The sequence below is a fragment of the Pleurodeles waltl genome, chromosome 8, assembly GCF_031143425.1.
Source record: "Pleurodeles waltl isolate 20211129_DDA chromosome 8, aPleWal1.hap1.20221129, whole genome shotgun sequence".
Taxonomy (NCBI): domain Eukaryota; kingdom Metazoa; phylum Chordata; class Amphibia; order Caudata; family Salamandridae; genus Pleurodeles; species Pleurodeles waltl.
This window is the reverse complement of record NC_090447.1, coordinates 1,085,596,132-1,085,606,390: the sequence shown is the minus strand read 5'-3', so window position 1 is coordinate 1,085,606,390 and position 10,259 is coordinate 1,085,596,132.

The window sequence follows — 10,259 nt, the reverse complement described above, 5'->3', positions numbered from 1 at the left end:
ATTTGTAATCAATAGGTGACTTTAATTCCCGGAATACTCTTCACCTGCCTTTCCCCTTCCAATCGAGTCCCACGGACTGCGTCCAATCCGTGCGCGACCCTTCTCTCCGACCAACCTATCTCAGCGCGGCTCTTAGTGACGTCACACTCACACACACTGCGGCTGACAAAGCCTTGCGGCTAGTCCTCCTTCACTCAGTTCCTCCCGTAACAATTTTTATTTTTTTTGCATGTATCGCGAGCTACCAAAAACTAAAACAGATCTGTCGGTTTACTACAGGAAGGGTAACATAATCGCTTCAGGACCTTAGGGACTTTTCACTAACCTCGGCCACTATTCGATCTCTTTCACCAGCCTCGGCCGCTATTCGGTCTTTCTCAGTCCCCACATTCGCAAGCAAATCTGACCTGCAGACCTACTCTCAACTTGTCAATGATCTGTTCTAGTGCACTTAGAATCTTGTCAAAGCCCGAAGTCGAAGTTTCTATCACTCCCTAACACACGTACCCACTCGTTGACCACGCCCGATCAACCTACTAAACCGCCCAGACCACAACATGGATCAACATACTCCGGAGTCTCTTGACCTCGCAGGGCCCGTCTCAACAACAACAACCACGTGGACCTTTTTATGCACAAAGCGCCAGACGCACATGAAGTTCGACGACTTCCCTACTCTCGCACTCGGAGCCGCACCTCCGCTATCTCTATGAAGTTCGACGACTTCTCTACTTCTACACTCGGAGTCGCACCTCCGCTATCCTTAAAAAAAATCCTCGCAACCTTTTCACACACCCTGCGGCAATAAGCTGTGCAAGCGCAAAACCCTAACTTCATTCATACCATCACTAATACTGCCAACGCTGTTTCCACATCTCCTTTCTCTCCATTCGCAAGCTTTGAGATCCCGGGAAAGTCGCGGTGGACCTAGCCCATCATCATTCTGTCAATCAGTTTTATCCAAGAAAATCTAATTCAACTTCTCGAATGAGGCCTCAAAATGCGTAACCGCTAATCCGACACCATGTACTTTAATAGTACAGGGTCCCAAAAGACGTAGCCGTCCTCTGCTACCATCTACTGATAGAGCGGAACGTGGTAACAATTTACCTGCGTTCGGACGCTCTTTAGGTCGATGAATCTTTTGACTTAGTGGGAACTCTCTGTACTCTTAATCAATCAACCTCATTAGATCAATAATCAATAACGAACATAAGCAACACCTTGAACAACATAACACTTAACAATTAATCCAGAATACATTTCGGCGAACCCTGACCTTTCAGTCAGGAATAACCACACCAGTTTATTGCAAAGTTAGTGAATTTATTTCCCTATATTAACAAAGCTAGCACGATATAGATGTGTCTCAACACCAAATGATAAACATAAATGAACATTAATAGCTGTCCATATCGTCGAAACAAGTGTAATCTATGTAGCATTTGAATCACAAGGCATTCGATAATGGCAATGCAAAGCACTAATACGATAATCTGTAATGAACTAATTGCGTACATTTAGTCAGCATAACAAGATCTCAAATTGCATCGTGCGCATATGGAATCCTCGTCTAACCTCAAATTAGCATCAGCATGTGGGACTTCATGCAAAAACAATTTAGCAACATCAATTTAAAAAACTCCTAGCTAGGGTCCTTATCAAAATCAGCAGTTGGTTACCTAAAAGAAACACAATGCAATTTTACAATTTCCTTTCATAATTACCAATTCCGATCAGCAATCAATGAAGTCTTCGTCTCACAGGTACCGTTTCTCAATCAGCATGGGGACGGGACAAAGGGGCAGGGGTGGACGGGGCAATTGCCTCACGGCGGCAAGGTAAAACTACTACTTCATGTAAAGGGACAAATCAAAGTTAAAGTCTCTAGGGCAAGAATCATTAAAGTCTCTTTCTCTCGACTAGAGAAAGCATCAAAGTCTCTCAAAATGGCGTCGCAGCAAAATGGGTCATAGTAGCTACGAAGTCAAAATGGCGGGATGTCCGAAGATAGAGAGAGAGAGAGCTTTCCTCTCGTGCACCTGGGTTTTATAGACAACAGTTCAAGTCCAGTAGGGTCTCCATTGGTGGGTTCATAGGTTAGCTTCAAATTGACCAATCAAAAACGACAGTTCTCAAGCTTTTACTTAAGCATACATTATCCTTGGAGATGGGTACGTAATTTGCAACATTGTCTCTCGATTAGCTTACTCTCAGAGCCTCCATTGTCCGCACCTGCAAGTCGACCTTGAATTAAAGAGAAAATATGCCATGCTGGCACTAACTTTAAGATAAGCATGTGAACAGTTTCTGTGGAAAAGTACAGCTTCAAGCAGAAATACACGTTTAATAGCACAGTGGAAAAATACGAACATCTAAACCGTGAGACCAGGCAACTAGGCCAAAGCCTCCGCTAAAGTAATGCTAAGCTAAAACGTTTCAAACAAGCAAATCGTAGCACACGTTTATGATTATGTCGGATTAGCACAATTCTACCACACCACGTTATATAAAGCACGCGTATAAATGATGGCAAACTACTCTGAGGGCACATTTTGTCCCCGTACAATCTTTATTAGTTCGGTTAATATCACACATGATTGTTTCACACTACGTTTATGCGTTAATAAATCAAAACCTTCATTTTCTGCTTCATCAGTACCAGCCTCTTTATCTGAACACTAAACATTGAAAATCCAGGACGTAGAAGAGGGTGAGACTTATAAGGGAGTGTCTAGTTATAGAAGAAGATAGAGTGGGTGCAGTGTGGGAAACGGAAAGGTTTACTGGCCAGTGAGCATTAAAGTGTGCTCCAAATTGGTAGAGGGAGAATGTAATAACTTTTAATCGGTCTGTGGTAAACCGAAGGAAAGAGACATGTTACTGCAGCTTAATTGGCCAAAAATATATTAAAAATAATAATTACTAGTGACCATTCGAGCAGAAATTGAATCATCTGTTTCATACTAAAGCCTTAGGGGGTTACTGACCAGAGAGTGAATTCTGATGTTCAGAGAGGTGTTTTTTACTACCCTATAACTACATGGTGAAGTAGAAAAGAAAGAATATTTGTAGCGAGTCCCTCGTTTAGAGACGGCGATTTAATATAGATTGTGAATAGTGACCATGTAATCCAAAAGTGGAGAGAACATACATTGGTAACTGCACACGAAAAACTGTTGATGCTAAATTGCGATGGGGAGTGACAACATGTGTGCTCCTGCACTATGAACAGGGCAAAATGAAACAAGCTGGCGGGACTAAAAGTTTAGGTGAAATATACATGCATTCCTGCACGCCATAAGCTTTAGGTGCAGAATACAATATGTTTACCAATTAGCGGACACTTGCGAAAAGATAATTAAAAACTAGTCGGTGAGAAACACATGAAGTCCTCTGACCTGGCACGACTGAACTGTATACCGCAAATGAACAGGTGTTTGATGGTGTTGCTAATGCTCCATAAGACGCTGAAATGGTGTGCATGAAACTGAAATATGAGACGTACTACCCTCTAAATACAGAAAATTAAGAGTAGGGTACATGAATTTTTGAATTTGCTCAATGTTGTGCTTAGTGTTCAATGTAACGAACCCAAAGGTTCTAGCACACTATAGAAATACTAAATAAATAAATGAAAAGGATAGTGAGGGATGAATATGTGATGCTATGCCTGATTGCATACGCCAGTTCTAATCTGGGATACGTCCTTCCTGGAACTTGTATTTATAAGCCAAAAGTGTGAACTAACCTTCAACAGCTCACATCTCTATAACATGTTTTCTTCACAAGGGAAACAGATGTTCCCATGACTGAAAGATGGCAAATACCTTTGCCAACGTGATAACTCAGCCAAAGAGCAGATGCCAGTTGAAGAACGTGTGATACGCAAGTGTGCGGCCTGACAATGCCACAGCTCAGGATCAAATGTAGCCAAAGGAATCAACCATCATTGCACTGTTCAGTGCAAACATGAACTTGAATGATGGGCACCAAGACTGTAACCTCAGACATTCAGAATCATGACAGATTGGACCTCCAGGATTGATTGATTGGAAATACTTGTGATATATTGAAAATAATTCAGAAGGCTAACTAGGACTGACACAGCTGACCAAGATGTTTATAAGAAACACTAGAACCATTATCAGATATCAAGTCATAAGGGACCCATTGTGCAATAGAGATGCCATCTCCTGTGCAGGAGCGTCACATAATACTGTGTAGCTGTCAGTGAAAGGAAATGTGCAAGCAAAATAAGGAATCTGTAGAACATAAAGACAACTAAACAGGAGCATCTCAAGGCTATCAATGTATGGTGTCAAGGCAATAGTGCATACATATTTCCTTTATTAAGAATTGATATAGACCTCAACAGAGGTTATATACCACATCAGAACATTGGAATGTTGATAGCTCCATTGAAGACAAAGGAGCAGCAGCGGCCTCTATAAACTGGTATAGGCCTGCTGCTCTCAACATTTCAATGTACTAATAAACAACCTCTGCATTTCTCTTTCCCCTGTCTTTCCAAAATACATGGAGTAGGCTGAGGAAAAGGAAAGGCAGAAAATGTGCTGCAGGACACACCGGAGCCTTCTGCCTCCCTAACTCAGTGTCACTTGAGCTTCAGAGGAAGGAGGAGAAATGCTGCTCACTTTCAGGATCTTTCTCGGACTGTTGAACAAAAAAAGTAGTTTAGCAGAGCCAAGTGAACACCAGAGGCTGACTTTAGTCCCCCTTCACAGTTCGTCTGTGAATTTTCAACAGCTAACAACCATGGTTAAGCCTGCACTGTTAGATGTTGAACAATCACAGCAACCGCTGTGAATGAAAGGCATTGGAGCTTCGGGAATTTCAACCCACTAGAGAGCCAATGCCTTTGTTTCTATAATTGTGTTTATTTTTTAAAATATGTTTTAATTCAATCATGAAAAAAGAGAACATTTTGCTGTATCATTGCAGTGGCTACTTTACTCCGCCAACAGTGGTGTTTGCATTCAACAAATAATGGTAAGAACCTAGTCCCGGAGCAGTGAGGTTAGAGGGAGAGGAACTTCCATACTCAAGGTGATCTATGCAGAAGAGTCCTGTAACTCCTCAGGGGGCTGGGGGTTGATGGCAAATAGAGGGATCCTAGGGGTCCAAAATTGGGGAACATGGCTCAATCCTAACACTTGCTCCGGGTCACATCTCACCATTCGTTCTGCTTATGTCACATTTAGCATGGAGGGGTGTATTTTGCCCGATGATCCAGCCAGCGTGCATATCATCTTTGCAGGGTTGGGAAGGAGTTTGTGCAGATTCAGGTGATCCCTCAGGTTAGGTCCCCATTTCTTCCTCCCAGTCCTTTGCCACCCAGACCACCATCTTTTTCCATCTCTCAAGGTCCCCCTCCTCATTTTCATCCATGTAGATGCTCAAGAGGTGTACCTCCTCCACCACTTCCCATTTTGGTACATCCGTCTGCTATGTGTTATGAGTCGGGGCAGTGCCCCTGCCAAATGAATGGCAAATTGGGGCCCGTTTAAGGTCCATCCGTCTGCACCCTGTCATGAGTTGGGGCACTGCCTGTGCCAAATTAATGGCAATATATTTGATCTAGCGAGTACCGGGCCAAGAAGAGGGTATCTGTAACTTATTTTTCCCCTTCCTTAGGGAGAGGTAGAAGACCCAGAAGGCAATGTCAAATTGTCTTGACCAGATGGGTCCCAACTATCCAAGTCACTGAGCAAGTGACTTGGGTCCAATATGAATGTAATATCCTGCAACGTCACAGAACATGGTTAAATCTGGCAGGAGACTTGCCACACGTTAGACAACTGAATGCACTTCGTAGATCTTGCTAAGTCTCTATTGGGTCAGATACACTCCACGGAGGAAGTAGAATTGCATCAGTTTGAATCTGGCATTGCTTTCAGCCTCCCGCATCTTTCCCCTGTCCCGCTTCCACTCGCTATCTGTGAGTGGGGTATCGAATTCTTCATCCCACCGAAGGGGGACTTAGATATAGCAATCTGCCTGTCACACTTCAGGGCTGCATAGAGTCAGAAAATAAGGCTCCAATGTGAACCCAGATCCAGTAAAATCTTTAGCATCGGGTATTCCTCCGGGTCATCAGGGTAACTATGCCATACATTGCGGGCCGTGTGCGATATACGGGTATACTGCAGAAATCCTGAATAGGTCCTCAATTATGTCGAGCATTAGAAATGAGTTCTTCAAATAAACATCGCTCGCACTCTGACAGCCACCCTCTAGCCATGGCGTTACATCCATGGAGTCCCTCAAACACAAAAAGGGTGTCATACGGTGCATGCTTTAATATGTGTGTTACCACCCTTTCCTAGGCCTCTGTATTATGAATACTATAAGGGGGGTTGCCCATCGGAGTTCTATGCCCCCCCATTAAGAGTTTTGGGAGGTTGGTCGAAGTTGACAGTTCCATCAGTAGCTTCTTTCCCAGCTAGTTGTGATGTCTGTATATCATGGAGAGTTTTTTTTGTATTTTATCAGCTGCGCCGGCGCTGGTATGCGCCATTTTACTGCGGCTAACGCCATTCCTACGCAACATGCAGGCGCCTTATTTATGGAATGACGTTAGCTGGCGCTGCGGACTGGTCTGAGTAAAAACAAATGACTCAAACTAGGCAGTGCCAGCGTAGGGGAAAATGGGGGTTGTGCGTCAAAAAATGACTGTCTTAGCAAAGACAGGAGTCATGCCCCTTTACCCAACTTCTGTCCCCTGGGCATGGTCACTGGACACAGTGGCATGGAGGGGGGCCCAAATTAGGCCCCCCTATGCCACTTAAAAAAATTACAAAAAATACTTACCTGAACTTACCTATACTTACCTGGGATGGGTCCCCCCATCCATGGGTGTCCTCCAGGGGTGGGTGGGGGTGGCAGGTGATGTCTCTGGGGGCAGGTAAGGGCACCTGTGGATTGCTTCCATGGTCAGAGACCATGGACATGAGCCCACAGGTCCCTTAACGCCTGCCCTCACCCAGGCGTTAAAATATGACGCACAGCAGGCTGGGTGCCGTTTTTTAAGGCCTGCCCCCACCCGTGCGTCAAAATGACGCTGGAGTATAAATAAGGCGCACAGGCCTTAAAGTCATTTTTTGGGCGGAAACACCTACCCTGCATGTCATTAACTCAAGGCAGTTTCCCACATCCAAAAAAATGACGCACACAGAGGAATTTTGACGTCCGCAGGCTCGGATCAAAGTTTAAACATGGTGCACGGTTTGCGCCGAATGTGCGTCAATTTTGTATGCACATTCAGCGCAAACAGAGTATAAATATGCCCCCTAATCTGGTCCTGGGTCCATAGTGCTGCCGTCATCTGCTTCTCTTCTGGATCCTGGTTCTGCCCTTTGGTTTCCTCTGGGTCTGCCTCTGGCACCCCTTGGCCCAATATGGCCCCCACACAGTGGACCTCCAGCCAGTCCGGGATATCGTCTGGTGTCGTAAAGAAGTGCAAGTGACCATCATGCAAAACTTTTAGCTGGGCTGGATAATGAAGCATATATTGGGGGCCCATTGCCCCCAGCTTCTGTCTGACCTCACCAAAGGTGTGCTGTTGTTGTTGGACTGTCCGTGTGTCATTTGGCAAAATCTTAATCCCATGGTTATCAAAGGTGGGATCACCCCTTTAGTGCATTCACTATAAAATGGCATCATGGTCTCCGTATTCAGTAACTTTGCGATTATTGTCCTTGGAGTACACCCCCTGGTTAAGGCTGGGAGGAAGCAATCAGTGGGCTGTTTCCACCACAAAATATTGGGGTAATCCAATGTCCAGGAGCTGTGCTCTGATCCATTCCACCAGGAACGCCTCTGTCATGGAGCCTTCAGCTTTTTCTGGGAACCCCATGAAGCACAAATTGCATCTGCGGGCCCTTTCTTCTGCATATTCTGCCCTTAGTTCCAGCTTCCACGTCTGAGCTTCTAATGCTGTCCCCTTGGCTTTGAGAACCTACATTTCTGTCTGGTGTCCACGAACGTGTCTCTTCATTGCATCTGTCCTTTTCGTCACTTTCCGGATATCAGTGCGCAACAGCTTCACATTGAGTGCTGTAGACTCAATTTTGGCTTGTACCGCAATGCTAGATGCCTTAATGTCTGGCAGGATTTGCAATCCCGTGGGACCTGATGGTCCCTGCAATTCATCTGTCTCAGCTTCCTGAGGGCACCTCATTGAACTAATATGGCTGCAAGCTAGTCCATGGGGGTTTGTTGCTCGGTGCATGCTTTCTTTTCTTGGATCATCACAACACACAAGAGTATTGTTGATGCCCTGGGTCAGCAGCAGTATCTTGCCTAGCAGTTGTGCATCTTAATCAGTGGGGGGGCACGTCTCCAGATTGGGGCAACAGGAAGTATGCTGTCATAGGGGCGACGGGCACAGGGCACACTTCACTTCCTCGGTTCTCAAAAATAAGGGCAAACAGCAGCCCCTCAGTGGTAGGGCCCCCACTGATGATCCAGCAAGGCCACGAGGGGGGAAAGCAAGTGTCAGAAGGCAATAAGGGATGGGGTCAAAATCCCAGCCACCGTCTGCCGGGGGGCAATCATCACAGTAGGTCAATCTCCATTGGGGCATTCTTTCCCTCTCACCTGATGATCTCTGCATCTTGCCTGTCGGCACCCTTGGGGCCTCGCACCCTGGTCTCCTCTCCTCACCAATTCCAGTGGGCTGTCACACTAGTTGTCAGCAGTGGTGCTGCTTCAGCCATCCCCTGTCTTATGATTTGTCCTCACTTGAGGGGAGAAAAAGGGGGGACACAATTTCCCCGGGACCTCAGGCTCAATTCCCTCAATCCAGGGACCCGTCGCTGGCCCAAATCAATGTTCCAGCACTGGGGGGGGAGTGGGTGCAATGTTGTCTTTGGGCTTTGGGAGCCTAATTCACAATCACCAAACTGCTGCGGCTCCAAGACTCAGCCTACAGTTAATGCCGCCATGGCAATCACACAGAAAGATTGCCAAACCACTCAGGCAGCAGAGAGTGAGTCCACAGGCAGTTTCCAGGGTCAGGGTAGGCCTGCTACAGCTTTCCAGCCCCGGGCCTCGGGCCTCGGCAAGTAGGCATAACTTGAGTGTGTGACCACAGTGTGGTGCCACAGATGGTCTCTACGGGCTAGGCCTCTTCCATCTTGGGAGGAGCCAGGCCCCCTCCTCTTGTGACCAGAAGCCAGGTCTGTCAGGAGCTGGATCAGAGGCATTGACTTAGAGACCACTCTGTGCCGGTCCCTCTTGTGCAAGATAAGCATGTCACTCCCAGGCAGGTTCCGTTGCCATCTGTCACATCCCCAGTCTGATGTATTTAGGTCTCTGCTTTTCTCCAGAATGCAGTGGACTGTCAGGCGGTTTGGGGTTCACTGGGCAGGGAGGATTATTAAGTATGCAGATGTTGGGTCAGGCGTACTGCTTTAGTGTGACTGATCGTCCATCTTAGTGACCACGGCCCACCTTTGTTTCTGTAATTAGGACATTCTGCTGGGGCGGAATGTTCAAATAGCCTTATAGCCCACCATTGCTGGGCTATACCAGGCCATTAAAGGCCCCCTGCCTTCAGATCAGGCCTTTAAAGCTGGAGTGGGCCTTTAATGGCTGCTGTTGCCAGCTATGGCAGGCAATAAGGCTATATTAATAGTCATAACAAAATCTCTAGATAATACAAGCAAATTCCAAGTAATAAACCATAACAATGCACAATTGTTAAATATTAGGAGAAACCTCCTATAACATTTAAACACTGTAAAACGAACTTGCTCATTTGTGGGACAAGTAATTAACTGAATCGATTTATGGTGTGATGTAATAATTACATTCATTTTTAAGGAGTTCAAAGGCCATGTTCTAAAATCCCTTGAAACACAAATTACCAAGATACTAAGAGTTGACCTTTCCACATTCCAGTTACGGAACTGAGAGGGATATTGCCTATTAGAAGGAAAAGAATCAGACATTTCAAATCATGGATAATTTAATAGGGGACATATGGTTAGATCTGACTAAATGAAATATTAGAATAGTGGAGGTAAAACATCTATATATGTTCAGATTGCCACAGTTTTTGTATGTCTCAAGAGATGCTTCAGCTAACAGTTTGGGCTTTAGGAAACTGACTCAGCTGCTCAGAGCTCCATAACTTAAGAAGACCCATATTACTGCTAAAGCTTTCAAGTGTAAATTTAAGATTTCTGTGAAAAATCATTTTATCAGCAGGTCCAATAAAAAGGTTCACTTTG